At 44.7% G+C, this 13,766-nt stretch overlaps 3 non-coding genes across 3 annotated transcripts; all 3 read right to left on the bottom strand.

Annotated features, from left to right (window-relative positions):
- Nucleotides 1–2,084: 2,084 nt before the first annotated feature.
- Nucleotides 2,085–2,275, bottom strand: LOC130315298 (U2 spliceosomal RNA). Its single transcript, XR_008862849.1, has one exon. It is a non-coding gene; the product is annotated as a U2 spliceosomal RNA (small nuclear RNA).
- A 2,103-nt stretch (nucleotides 2,276–4,378) lies between these two features.
- Nucleotides 4,379–4,562, bottom strand: LOC130315303 (U2 spliceosomal RNA). The gene has a single exon (XR_008862853.1). It is a non-coding gene; the product is annotated as a U2 spliceosomal RNA (small nuclear RNA).
- Nucleotides 4,563–11,759: 7,197 nt separating this feature from the next.
- Nucleotides 11,760–11,950, bottom strand: LOC130315296 (U2 spliceosomal RNA). The gene has a single exon (XR_008862847.1). It is a non-coding gene; the product is annotated as a U2 spliceosomal RNA (small nuclear RNA).
- Between the last annotated feature and the right edge of the window lie 1,816 nt (nucleotides 11,951–13,766).

Below are 13,766 nucleotides of genomic sequence, written 5' to 3'. Positions count from 1 at the left end.
AACCGTGAAAGGGGCGGGCCCAACAAGGTCCCCTTCATGGGCACTATCACTGCTTGCTGTCAGGGAGGCTGCCAGACAATTTTCCATGCACACTCTGGGCTGGGGGGCAGTCAACCACCAGTACACACAGCAGAACCTAAACCCATACCATTATTGCTAAGCAGCAAGACAGGGGCCCATTGCACTCCCACGGGGCCTTTTTAAATGCAATCCATAACCCGGATTTGCCAGGAACCCTTCTTACTCCTCCTACTTGCATGTGACACTGGGCTTAGGATCTGCATAGGAAACACACACACAAGCACACACCTACCTTTGTTGCCTGCAGATGCCTCCTTGGCTGTCCCCAAACGGTACCAAACCAACACCCACGGGAAGCTGTAAGCATAGAGGACATGCCTGCACCCCATTGGACTTACCTGTGTGGGTTAAATCTGGGTTATTTGACAACCTATGGCGGTGATGGTTCTGCTCAGGCAGAGCAGTGCTGATGCTCCTCATAAAGCTGTCGCTGCTGTGAAGGTTCTAGGTGACATCACAAATCCCTATGGTTACATACACAACAAAGCTGGGTTGTTGTTGTTTACACTCTGCAAGGCCTGTGGAAGTGAGTGACATCATAGCACTGTAGTTCTGAGGGTTCTAGATGGATGCAACAATCTCCTGTTGCTTCTATGAAGGCCATAATAGACGACATCACCAAACAGCTCCATAGTCACATACACAGCAAAGGAGAGATGTTGTTTACACCTAGTGATGTCAGTGGTATTGAGTGAAATCACAGCACAGTGCTAAGGCTCCTGGGCCTGGACACAGCAGCGGCTGCAATATCTCAACGGAGAATACGTTTATATATATGTGTGTGTGTGTGCGTATATATATATATATATATATATATATATATATATATATTTCTCCGCCGAAATCACTTTTAAACCCATTTCCACCTTTTTTTCCCTTCTCTTCCTCTTACTTTTTTTTCACGTTTTTTTACGTTTTTCTCCTTTTCGCCTCTTTTCTGGGCGTATTCTTCTTCTTTTTCTTCTTTTTTTTCGTCTAATGCATACCCCATCAGTGCAGCAATGCTTATTCAATACCGCCAGCAGATGGAGACACTGGGGGATAATTTTCTAAGGATTTATACTGATTTTTCCTGTCTGAATTTGTCGCACAGAAAGTTGCAGGCCAAATATGTGTGACATTTCTGCGACTTTAGCTTCTAGAGCATTTTTACAACATTATACATAGGTGCTGAATACATAAAAAGCGACTGTTCAGCGACAGACAAGTCGCATCGGCTGAAAGTAGGCCAGAATGTCAGTCCATGTTGGAGCAGGTTTAGATACAGTCTAAAGCATAGATCTCAAAGTCTGTGCACAGAATTTAGCAAGGGCCTCGCACCTTCTGATGCATCAGGTAGGTGCACAATAGCATAGCCTAACCCTCTGTACTTTGGTCTATATTGATGCGGGACATAGACAGCCAGCTGATGACCAATCCATTAGTGCAATGGATGGCTGGAAGCATTTGTCTTTGCCTTTGCAATACCACAGAAGCAATGCATGGTCAATGTACAGCAATGACACACCTGTGTGAACAGCCAGGAGACCCCCCCCCCCCCATGTTATGTTACATAGTTACATAGTTAGTACGGTCGAAAAAAGACATATGTCCATCAAGTTCAACCAGGGAATTAAGGGGTAGGGGTGTGGCGCGATATTGGGGAAGGGATGAGATTTTATATTTCTTCATAAGCATTAATCTTATTTTGTCAATTAGGAACATTCAGCACCCACCCGCTATCAAGGCAGCTGCCTATCATGTCATGCCCTACCTGCACAGGTGTGCTGGCTACTCAAATGATCCAATTAAGGAGGCCATTTAGTCAGCAGCAGCAGAAGTCCTGTGCCTGGACGCTCCAACAGCGGCCAGACACAAGCAGAAGCAGAAGCAGCAGAAGCAGCAGCAGCACCACCTTTTGTTTTTTGGCTGCAGCAGCAGCAAGGCCCACAGGGCTGGCTAGCTGGCTAGCCAGCAAGCAGGTAGCAATGAAAGTAGGAATCTTTCTTTTTAACCCTGTAAGGGGGTGGTGCACTGTACCCGAAGATACTGCCATATCGGGTCAATGCATAGGGCGACGGAAGCAAGCTTCGAAATCGGCCCCCGTTCTCAAAAATCCATTTAATATATGGTCCCCAGATAGGGGACGTATCAGATATTAAACTGATAAGAACAGATACTACACTTGATCTTAGCCAAAAGGCCGAGAAGCGATAACCGTGAAAGGGGCGGGCCCAACAAGGTCCCCTTCATGGGCACTATCACTGCTTGCTGTCAGGGAGGCTGCCAGACAATTTTCCATGCACACTCTGGGCTGGGGGGCAGTCAACCACCAGTACACACAGCAGAACCTAAACCCATACCATTATTGCTAAGCAGCAAGACAGGGGCCCATTGCACTCCCACGGGGCCTTTTTAAATGCAATCCATAACCCGGATTTGCCAGGAACCCTTCTTACTCCTCCTACTTGCATGTGACACTGGGCTTAGGATCTGCATAGGAAACACACACACAAGCACACACCTACCTTTGTTGCCTGCAGATGCCTCCTTGGCTGTCCCCAAACGGTATCAAACCAACACCCACGGGAAGCTGTAAGCATAGAGGACATGCCTGCACCCCATTGGACTTACCTGTGTGGGTTAAATCCGGGTTATTTGACAACCTATGGCGGTGATGGTTCTGCTCAGGCAGAGCAGTGCTGATGCTCCTCATAAAGCTGTCGCTGCTGTGAAGGTTCTAGGTGACATCACAAATCCCTATGGTTACATACACAACAAAGCTGGGTTGTTGTTGTTTACACTCTGCAAGGCCTGTGGAAGTGAGTGACATCATAGCACTGTAGTTCTGAGGGTTCTAGATGGATGCAACAATCTCCTGTTGCTTCTATGAAGGCCATAATAGACGACATCACCAAACAGCTCCATAGTCACATACACAGCAAAGGAGAGATGTTGTTTACACCTAGTGATGTCAGTGGTATTGAGTGACATCACAGCACAGTGCTAAGGCTCCTGGGCCTGGACACAGCAGCGGCTGCAATATCTCAACGGAGAATACGTTTATATATATGTGTGTGTGTGCGCGTATATATATATATATATATATATATATATATATATATATATATATATATATATATTTCTCCGCCGAAATCACTTTTAAACCCATTTCCACCTTTTTTTCCCTTCTCTTCCTCTTACTTTTTTTTCACGTTTTTTTACGTTTTTCTCCTTTTCGCCTCTTTTCTGGGCGTATTATTCTTCTTTTTCTTCTTTTTTTTCGTCTAATGCATACCCCATCAGTGCAGCAATGCTTATTCAATACCGCCAGCAGATGGAGACACTGGGGGATAATTTTCTAAGGATTTATACTGATTTTTCCTGTCTAAATTTGTCGCACAGAAAGTTGCAGGCCAAATATGTGTGACATTTCTGCGACTTTAGCTTCTAGAGCATTTTTACAACATTATACATAGGTGCTGAATACATAAAAAGCGACTGTTCAGCGACAGACAAGTCGCATCGGCTGAAAGTAGGCCAGAATGTCAGTCCATGTTGGAGCAGGTTTAGATACAGTCTAAAGTATAGATCTCAAAGTCTGTGCACAGAATTTAGCAAGGGCCTCGCACCTTCTGATGCATCAGGTAGGTGCACAATAGCATAGCCTAACCCTCTGTACTTTGGTCTATATTGATGCGGGACATAGACAGCCAGCTGATGACCAATCCATTAGTGCAATGGATGGCTGGAAGCATTTGTCTTTGCCTTTGCAATACCACAGAAGCAATGCATGGTCAATGTACAGCAATGACACACCTGTGTGAACAGCCAGGAGACCCCCCCCCCCCCATGTTATGTTACATAGTTACATAGTTAGTACGGTCGAAAAAAGACATATGTCCATCAAGTTCAACCAGGGAATTAAGGGGTAGGGGTGTGGCGCGATATTGGGGAAGGGATGAGATTTTATATTTCTTCATAAGCATTAATCTTATTTTGTCAATTAGGAACATTCAGCACCCACCCGCTATCAAGGCAGCTGCCTATCATGTCATGCCCTACCTGCACAGGTGTGCTGGCTACTCAAATGATCCAATTAAGGAGGCCATTTAGTCAGCAGCAGCAGAAGTCCTGTGCCTGGACGCTCCAACAGCGGCCAGACACAAGCAGAAGCAGAAGCAGAAGCAGAAGCAGCAGCAGCACCACCTTTTGTTTTTTGGCTGCAGCAGCAGCAAGGCCCACAGGGCTGGCTAGCTGGCTAGCCAGCAAGCAGGTAGCAATGAAAGTAGGAATCTTTCTTTTTAACCCTGTAAGGGGGTGGTGCACTGTACCCGAAGATACTGCCATATCGGGTCAATGCATAGGGCGACGGAAGCAAGCTTCGAAATCGGCCCCCGTTCTCAAAAATCCATTTAATATATGGTCCCCAGATAGGGGACGTATCAGATATTAAACTGATAAGAACAGATTTTTTTTTTTTTTTTTTATTGAAAAGGAAATATACAATACATAACCAAGTAAATCATTCAAAAAATTACATATTCATCTGAAAACACATGAATAACACATATTTGACATATACAATATATACAGGAAGCATGTCTTTACATGTACATATAACAAAAAGCTTTCCCTTCATGACTTTCCCTCAGAAAAAATAAATTGCAGCGGATTCTGTCCCTCCAACTGTCCCTTCATATCAGGATATAATCTGTAAGAAAAGAAAAAGAAAGACAAATAAGAATACAATCATAACCAGTACTTCCATTTTTTGTGTTTCCAGATCCCCTCTGCATCATCAGAACCATAGTTTTTCCTATCACATAATACGTAAAGGTAAATTTTACCACGGATCATGCCCAGACATTCCTTCACACTTACTTCAGTTTGATTGAAAATCCTAATATTCCTTACATCCCACAGAACCTCTTTTACACAATTTACTATGAACCATAACACTCTTGCCTTCTCTCTCTCCACTGCACACAAACCAAACATCATCATATTAAAGGATAAGATTTCAATTCCAGTAAGATTTTTAATTAGACCAGACATTTTTCTCCACACAGACTTCGCATAACCACACTCCCAAAACACATGTACATAATTCTCACATCCACCGCAACCATCCCTGGGACACACTTCACTGTCTACCAATCTCCTTCTCCTCTGAAATTCCCTTGTTGGCAGACACCCATGAGCTAACATCCAAGACAAGTCCTTTTGTTTATTTGTCAGTTCCTTGTGACTGACATTTTTCCACACTACCTTACAATCCTTCTCAGACAGACCTCCCACACATTCCACTGTTTCTCTCTGCTCCAACACTTTCATCACCTTCTTACTATCATTCCATTCAGTCACACATTCCAGATTATTTTTCCTGACACACCGCCCTATTCTCTGATAGAACCAAGGAACCTCAAAACTTACAGGTACCCTTAAGTCCCTTTCCATTAGCTTATATTTCAACAACACATTACCAGCCAAATACCTTACCATGCACCCAAACACACATTCCTTCTTACTTACAGCGAGACAAAAACTGACATACTTCACAGCCAGGAACACTTCCACATTCATCATTCCTTTCCCACCATGCATTCTGCTTTTCACCACCTTCCCACGACTCAATTTCTCCATCCTTGAATTCCATAAGAAAACAAAGATCTGCCTGATAATTCTTGCCAGACACCTATCCGGTGGAGGAAACACATAATTAACATAAAGCAAAATAGGAATTATAACAGCTTTAATAACCAGAATCCTTCCCTCAATCGATAAAGTCCTTAAAGACCAGAAGTTTATTTTATTCCCCACCCTCCCCAAAACCCTCTCCCAACTTTCTTTCCCATACAAATCATTATCAAACACCACCCCAAGCACTTCCACACCCCCCTCTCTCACAGGCCACTCGCACAACCCACTCTCTCCCCACCCCTCAAAAAATTTACAACCACTCTTCCCAACATTAAGCTTAAACCCACTCATTAAACAGAAACACTCAATCAATAACTTAGCACGCCTTACCCCTGCCATTGACTTACATACAACAGTAACATCATCCATGTAACCAATCACTCGCATATCCTTCCCATGACTACCAGGTATTTCTATACCCCGCATCACCTTATCTCTCCTAATCATCCCCAACAAAGGCTCAATCATACAAATAAAAAGAATTGGCGACAGGGGACACCCCTGCCGCACTCCAGATTTTATACTCACTTCCCTACTCAGAAAACCATTGACCTGAATCTTACTATAAATGTCCCTATACAAACATTCAATCCACTTCACCATTCTGTCCGGCACATTCATCCTCCTCAAAACCCTAAACAATAAATCATGCACCACCCTATCATACGCTTTTTCAAAATCCACCGTAACAACAGCCACACCTTGCTTCCTAGTTTTACAGTCCCACAATACATCCCTCAGACCTAACAGACATTCAGAAATCCTACGATCAGGCACTGTACACATTTGCTCCTCACCTACCATACAATCAATCACATCCTTTAACCTATTCGCAATAACTTTAGCAATAATTTTGTAATCACAATTCAAGAGCGCTATAGGCCTCCAATTTTTAAGATCCCTCTTATCCCCTTTTTTAAACAATAACACAGTCACACTCTCACTCATACTTTTAGATAACTTCCCTCTCCTAAGTACTTCCTTACACACCTCCCATACATAATCCCCTAACATATCCCAAAACACAAGATAAAATTCCACAGGCAAACCATCACTCCCTGCCACCTTTCCTTTCTTCATCCCATTCACAGCATCCTCCACCTCACTCTTCCTCACATCCTCTTCCATAAAGAACCCATCAATTTCATCCAAACGCTTATCCACATATCCCAAACATTCCTCCTCTAGAGTCACGTCCCGCTCCTTCTCCGTGAATAAATCAGAATAAAACTTCCACACTTCCTCTAACACCTCATCCTTACCAAAGACCTCTACCCCATCATTCGTAAAAACACTCATCATCTCAGTTTTTTTACTGAATGCCTTTTTAAAGAAAAATTTGCTACATTTCTCATCCTTCTCTTTCACTTCAACCCTAGCCTGTGCAATAATCTTCCTTCCATTCCTCTCCAGACACTCATTCACACTTCCACGAGCTTCCTCAATCTCCTTCTCAACACTCATCCCCAAACGCCTCAATTCATACAAATACTCTAACCTTCTTTGCCATCTCTCATACTCTTCTCTATCTTTCCTCCCTTTCTCACACCCTTTTTTAATAAAAAACCTTTTAGTCTCTAACTTCACCCACTCCCACCACTCAACCACACTATAAAATGCATCCTTCCTCAACACCCATCCATCAAAACGCTCCCTATATTCTTGTAATACACATTCATTATCCAATAAAGACACATTCAACTTCCAAACACCCTTTCCATACTCACTTAGACCACCACCTTTTACCACACACTCAATCCAGGCATGATCCGTGAACGGTAACCTCCTCCGTCTGAAATTAGAAACAGACATTAGTTTTGAGACAAAAATGAAATCAATACGCGAACTTGTATTGTTAGAAAAATATGTATAACCGATAGTACCATCATTATGGGCAACAAAGGAATCCTTTAACCCAAATAAATTTACAATCTCTTTAAGCTGCTTACTAGTACTGTCTAAACCAGACCCACCACCCACCGTAGTACTACTCCTATCCCCCTCTGTTATTATACAATTGAAATCCCCTATAAGGAACACATCATCCCTCCCACTCAAAAAGAAATATAATTTCTCAAACACCTCCCCTCTTTCCTTCCTCCCAGTTGGAGCATAAACATTAATTACTTTATATGTGAAACCCCTGAAAATAAAATGCACTAATAATACCCTACCCGGAACAATATGGACAACTTTTTTAACAACAAACTCATTACTTTTGAACAAAATCCCCACCCCCGAATTACGTTCCATTGAACCAGACCATACCGATTGCCCATAAGGCCAGGAGATATTTGGCTCCCCATCCAAGCAGCACTCCTGGAGACCTAGAACATCAAAAGAATATCTAGAAAGTAAATCAAAAATGGCGGATCTCCTTTCTAAAGATCTAATACTGCGGACATTTAGAGAACCAATTGTTAAACTCATTCAAACATTTGAAGGAAAAAAAGGAAATACAAAATCAAGCATTATCAAAAGGAGGCCTAGCCTTTCCCCGACCTCTACCCTTATTTTTTGCCTCCCCTTCCTTAAACTTAAGAGTCTTTGTCAATTTTTTGACTGAACATTCCTCCAAATAACCTGTGCCCAGGGAGGATAAAGAGGAGTCAGAATCAATCTGACATGACGACCCTCCACCTGCCTCCTCCCTTCCCGGGCTAGGAAAGTCCTCAATCCTTTGACTCTGAGGAGTCGGACAGTCATCCTCCGATTCTTCCACCGGCATCTTTCTCTTCAAGGATTCTTTGTCCACAGTCATCTCCTCTGGCGGATCAGAGGCCTCCGAAACAGATGCCCCCGAAACAGACTCCGCCTTCTCCCCCTCTGCCACCAAAGCATCCGGAACAGACCTAGAAATGGAAGGAAAAACAGGGGCAGACTCTGCTTCACTGGTCAGCACGCTAACCTCTGCATCGCCTGCCCTGGCAGCATTGGAGTCCTCAGGAACTGTCCCACCTCGAAGAGCCATTGCATATGATCGGGGTGCCCCGGACTGGTAAGTGGGGCAACTCCTAGCCAGGTGATCCAAAGAACCACAGAAATGACACTTGCGTTTCTCGGGACAGTCTGCAGTGCGGTGATCAGGCTTGTGGCAGTTCCTGCAAACCTGCCCGGTTGTACAGTTCTCTCTGGTATGACCAAAGCAAAAACAGTCCCGGCAAAAACTTGGCATCCCCGGGTAGTGCAGAAACCCCCTGTTGTTCCCTATCGCAAAGTTCTGCGGGGGGTGACAAAAACCTTCAGCACCACCCTCGGGGGCAGGCCTAAACTCCACCCAAAAACGTCTCATGCCTGTGAAAGTCCCCAGGATGTTATTTTTCCTCTCCGCACCAGAAACAGACACACAATACCTTCTTAGAAAGGTCTGGATCTCCTCATCCCGCACAAAAGGGTTGTACATATGCACTACCACTGGAACTTTCTTAGGCCGAGCCTCGCAGGAAATGAATCGGATCCCTTGTAGGTCAGGGTGAGAAGCATTCTCCTTACTCCGGTAGAGACAGGTACGGAGATCATCCAGGTTGTAGAAGGTCACGTCAAAGAATCCTTGGCTGGGAAAGACCTGGACACAGAAGATGGAAGCATGCGGCATCCTCAGCACTCCTTCCACGACCTTCTGCTGGACATGCAAAATCCCGTAGGCACTCCTCTTTTCCTCCTCGATAAACAGCCGTACTGTATTAGGAGCGTTCGGCGCATTAGCCATCCTCTCCAGCAGACCCGTCCTCCGATGATCACCTTCCCGTTATCCTGGGACTAAGCCCTCTCCCCAATAGCAGCAGGTGGGTGAAGCCCAGGCAATAAACCTGGGCGATCCCACAAGGCCGAGGAGAGGGGTACCCGAATACCTTAGGGCAAGACACTTGATCTTAGCCAAAAGGCCGAGAAGCGATAACCGTGAAAGGGGCGGGCCCAACAAGGTGCCCTTCATGGGCACTATCACTGCTTGCTGTCAGGGAGGCTGCCAGACAATTTTCCATGCACACTCTGGGCTGGGGGGCAGTCAACCACCAGTACACACAGCAGAACCTAAACCCATACCATTATTGCTAAGCAGCAAGACAGGGGCCCATTGCACTCCCACGGGGCCTTTTTAAATGCAATCCATAACCCGGATTTGCCAGGAACCCTTCTTACTCCTCCTACTTGCATGTGACACTGGGCTTAGGATCTGCATAGGAAACACACACACAAGCACACACCTACCTTTGTTGCCTGCAGATGCCTCCTTGGCTGTCCCCAAACGGTATCAAACCAACACCCACGGGAAGCTGTAAGCATAGAGGACATGCCTGCACCCCATTGGACTTACCTGTGTGGGTTAAACCCGGGTTATTTGACAACCTATGGCGGTGATGGTTCTGCTCAGGCAGAGCAGTGCTGATGCTCCTCATAAAGCTGTCGCTGCTGTGAAGGTTCTAGGTGACATCACAAATCCCTATGGTTACATACACAACAAAGCTGGGTTGTTGTTGTTTACACTCTGCAAGGCCTGTGGAAGTGAGTGACATCATAGCACTGTAGTTCTGAGGGTTCTAGATGGATGCAACAATCTCCTGTTGCTTCTATGAAGGCCATAATAGACGACATCACCAAACAGCTCCATAGTCACATACACAGCAAAGGAGAGATGTTGTTTACACCTAGTGATGTCAGTGGTATTGAGTGACATCACAGCACAGTGCTAAGGCTCCTGGGCCTGGACACAGCAGCGGCTGCAATATCTCAACGGAGAATACGTTTATATATATGTGTGTGTGTGCGCGTATATATATATATATATATATATATATATATATATATATATATATATATATATTTCTCCGCCGAAATCACTTTTAAACCCATTTCCACCTTTTTTTCCCTTCTCTTCCTCTTACTTTTTTTTCACGTTTTTTTACGTTTTTCTCCTTTTCGCCTCTTTTCTGGGCGTATTATTCTTCTTTTTCTTCTTTTTTTTCGTCTAATGCATACCCCATCAGTGCAGCAATGCTTATTCAATACCGCCAGCAGATGGAGACACTGGGGGATAATTTTCTAAGGATTTATACTGATTTTTCCTGTCTGAATTTGTCGCACAGAAAGTTGCAGGCCAAATATGTGTGACATTTCTGCGACTTTAGCTTCTAGAGCATTTTTACAACATTATACATAGGTGCTGAATACATAAAAAGCGACTGTTCAGCGACAGACAAGTCGCATCGGCTGAAAGTAGGCCAGAATGTCAGTCCATGTTGGAGCAGGTTTAGATACAGTCTAAAGTATAGATCTCAAAGTCTGTGCACAGAATTTAGCAAGGGCCTCGCACCTTCTGATGCATCAGGTAGGTGCACAATAGCATAGCCTAACCCTCTGTACTTTGGTCTATATTGATGCGGGACATAGACAGCCAGCTGATGACCAATCCATTAGTGCAATGGATGGCTGGAAGCATTTGTGTTTGCCTTTGCAATACCACAGAAGCAATGCATGGTCAATGTACAGCAATGACACACCTGTGTGAACAGCCAGGAGACCCCTCCCCCCCCCCATGTTATGTTACATAGTTACATAGTTAGTACGGTCGAAAAAAGACATATGTCCATCAAGTTCAACCAGGGAATTAAGGGGTAGGGGTGTGGCGCGATATTGGGGAAGGGATGAGATTTTATATTTCTTCATAAGCATTAATCTTATTTTGTCAATTAGGAACATTCAGCACCCACCCGCTATCAAGGCAGCTGCCTATCATGTCATGCCCTACCTGCACAGGTGTGCTGGCTACTCAAATGATCCAATTAAGGAGGCCATTTAGTCAGCAGCAGCAGAAGTCCTGTGCCTGGACGCTCCAACAGCGGCCAGACACAAGCAGAAGCAGAAGCAGCAGAAGCAGCAGCAGCACCACCTTTTGTTTTTTGGCTGCAGCAGCAGCAAGGCCCACAGGGCTGGCTAGCTGGCTAGCCAGCAAGCAGGTAGCAATGAAAGTAGGAATCTTTCTTTTTAACCCTGTAAGGGGGTGGTGCACTGTACCCGAAGATACTGCCATATCGGGTCAATGCATAGGGCGACGGAAGCAAGCTTCGAAATCGGCCCCCGTTCTCAAAAATCCATTTAATATATGGTCCCCAGATAGGGGACGTATCAGATATTAAACTGATAAGAACAGATACTACACTTGATCTTAGCCAAAAGGCCGAGAAGCGATAACCGTGAAAGGGGCGGGCCCAACAAGGTGCCCTTCATGGGCACTATCACTGCTTGCTGTCAGGGAGGCTGCCAGACAATTTTCCATGCACACTCTGGGCTGGGGGGCAGTCAACCACCAGTACACACAGCAGAACCTAAACCCATACCATTATTGCTAAGCAGCAAGACAGGGGCCCATTGCACTCCCACGGGGCCTTTTTAAATGCAATCCATAACCCGGATTTGCCAGGAACCCTTCTTACTCCTCCTACTTGCATGTGACACTGGGCTTAGGATCTGCATAGGAAACACACACACAAGCACACACCTACCTTTGTTGCCTGCAGATGCCTCCTTGGCTGTCCCCAAACGGTATCAAACCAACACCCACGGGAAGCTGTAAGCATAGAGGACATGCCTGCACCCCATTGGACTTACCTGTGTGGGTTAAACCCGGGTTATTTGACAACCTATGGCGGTGATGGTTCTGCTCAGGCAGAGCAGTGCTGATGCTCCTCATAAAGCTGTCGCTGCTGTGAAGGTTCTAGGTGACATCACAAATCCCTATGGTTACATACACAACAAAGCTGGGTTGTTGTTGTTTACACTCTGCAAGGCCTGTGGAAGTGAGTGACATCATAGCACTGTAGTTCTGAGGGTTCTAGATGGATGCAACAATCTCCTGTTGCTTCTATGAAGGCCATAATAGACGACATCACCAAACAGCTCCATAGTCACATACACAGCAAAGGAGAGATGTTGTTTACACCTAGTGATGTCAGTGGTATTGAGTGACATCACAGCACAGTGCTAAGGCTCCTGGGCCTGGACACAGCAGCGGCTGCAATATCTCAACGGAGAATACGTTTATATATATGTGTGTGTGTGCGCGTATATATATATATATATATATATATATATATATATATATATATATATTTCTCCGCCGAAATCACTTTTAAACCCATTTCCACCTTTTTTTCCCTTCTCTTCCTCTTACTTTTTTTTCACGTTTTTTTACGTTTTTCTCCTTTTCGCCTCTTTTCTGGGCGTATTATTCTTCTTTTTCTTCTTTTTTTTCGTCTAATGCATACCCCATCAGTGCAGCAATGCTTATTCAATACCGCCAGCAGATGGAGACACTGGGGGATAATTTTCTAAGGATTTATACTGATTTTTCCTGTCTGAATTTGTCGCACAGAAAGTTGCAGGCCAAATATGTGTGACATTTCTGCGACTTTAGCTTCTAGAGCATTTTTACAACATTATACATAGGTGCTGAATACATAAAAAGCGACTGTTCAGCGACAGACAAGTCGCATCGGCTGAAAGTAGGCCAGAATGTCAGTCCATGTTGGAGCAGGTTTAGATACAGTCTAAAGTATAGATCTCAAAGTCTGTGCACAGAATTTAGCAAGGGCCTCGCACCTTCTGATGCATCAGGTAGGTGCACAATAGCATAGCCTAACCCTCTGTACTTTGGTCTATATTGATGCGGGACATAGACAGCCAGCTGATGACCAATCCATTAGTGCAATGGATGGCTGGAAGCATTTGTCTTTGCCTTTGCAATACCACAGAAGCAATGCATGGTCAATGTACAGCAATGACACACCTGTGTGAACAGCCAGGAGACCCCCCCCCCCCCATGTTATGTTACATAGTTACATAGTTAGTACGGTCGAAAAAAGACATATGTCCATCAAGTTCAACCAGGGAATTAAGGGGTAGGGGTGTGGCGCGATATTGGGGAAGGGATGAGATTTTATATTTCTTCATAAGCATTAATCTTATTTTGTCAATTAGGAACATTCAGCACCCACCCGCTATCAAGG

Source organism: Hyla sarda, unplaced genomic scaffold, assembly GCF_029499605.1.
Source record: "Hyla sarda isolate aHylSar1 unplaced genomic scaffold, aHylSar1.hap1 scaffold_1862, whole genome shotgun sequence".
Taxonomy (NCBI): domain Eukaryota; kingdom Metazoa; phylum Chordata; class Amphibia; order Anura; family Hylidae; genus Hyla; species Hyla sarda.
Note: the sequence above shows the minus strand (reverse complement) of the source record. Positions and strands in the feature narration are given on the sequence as shown.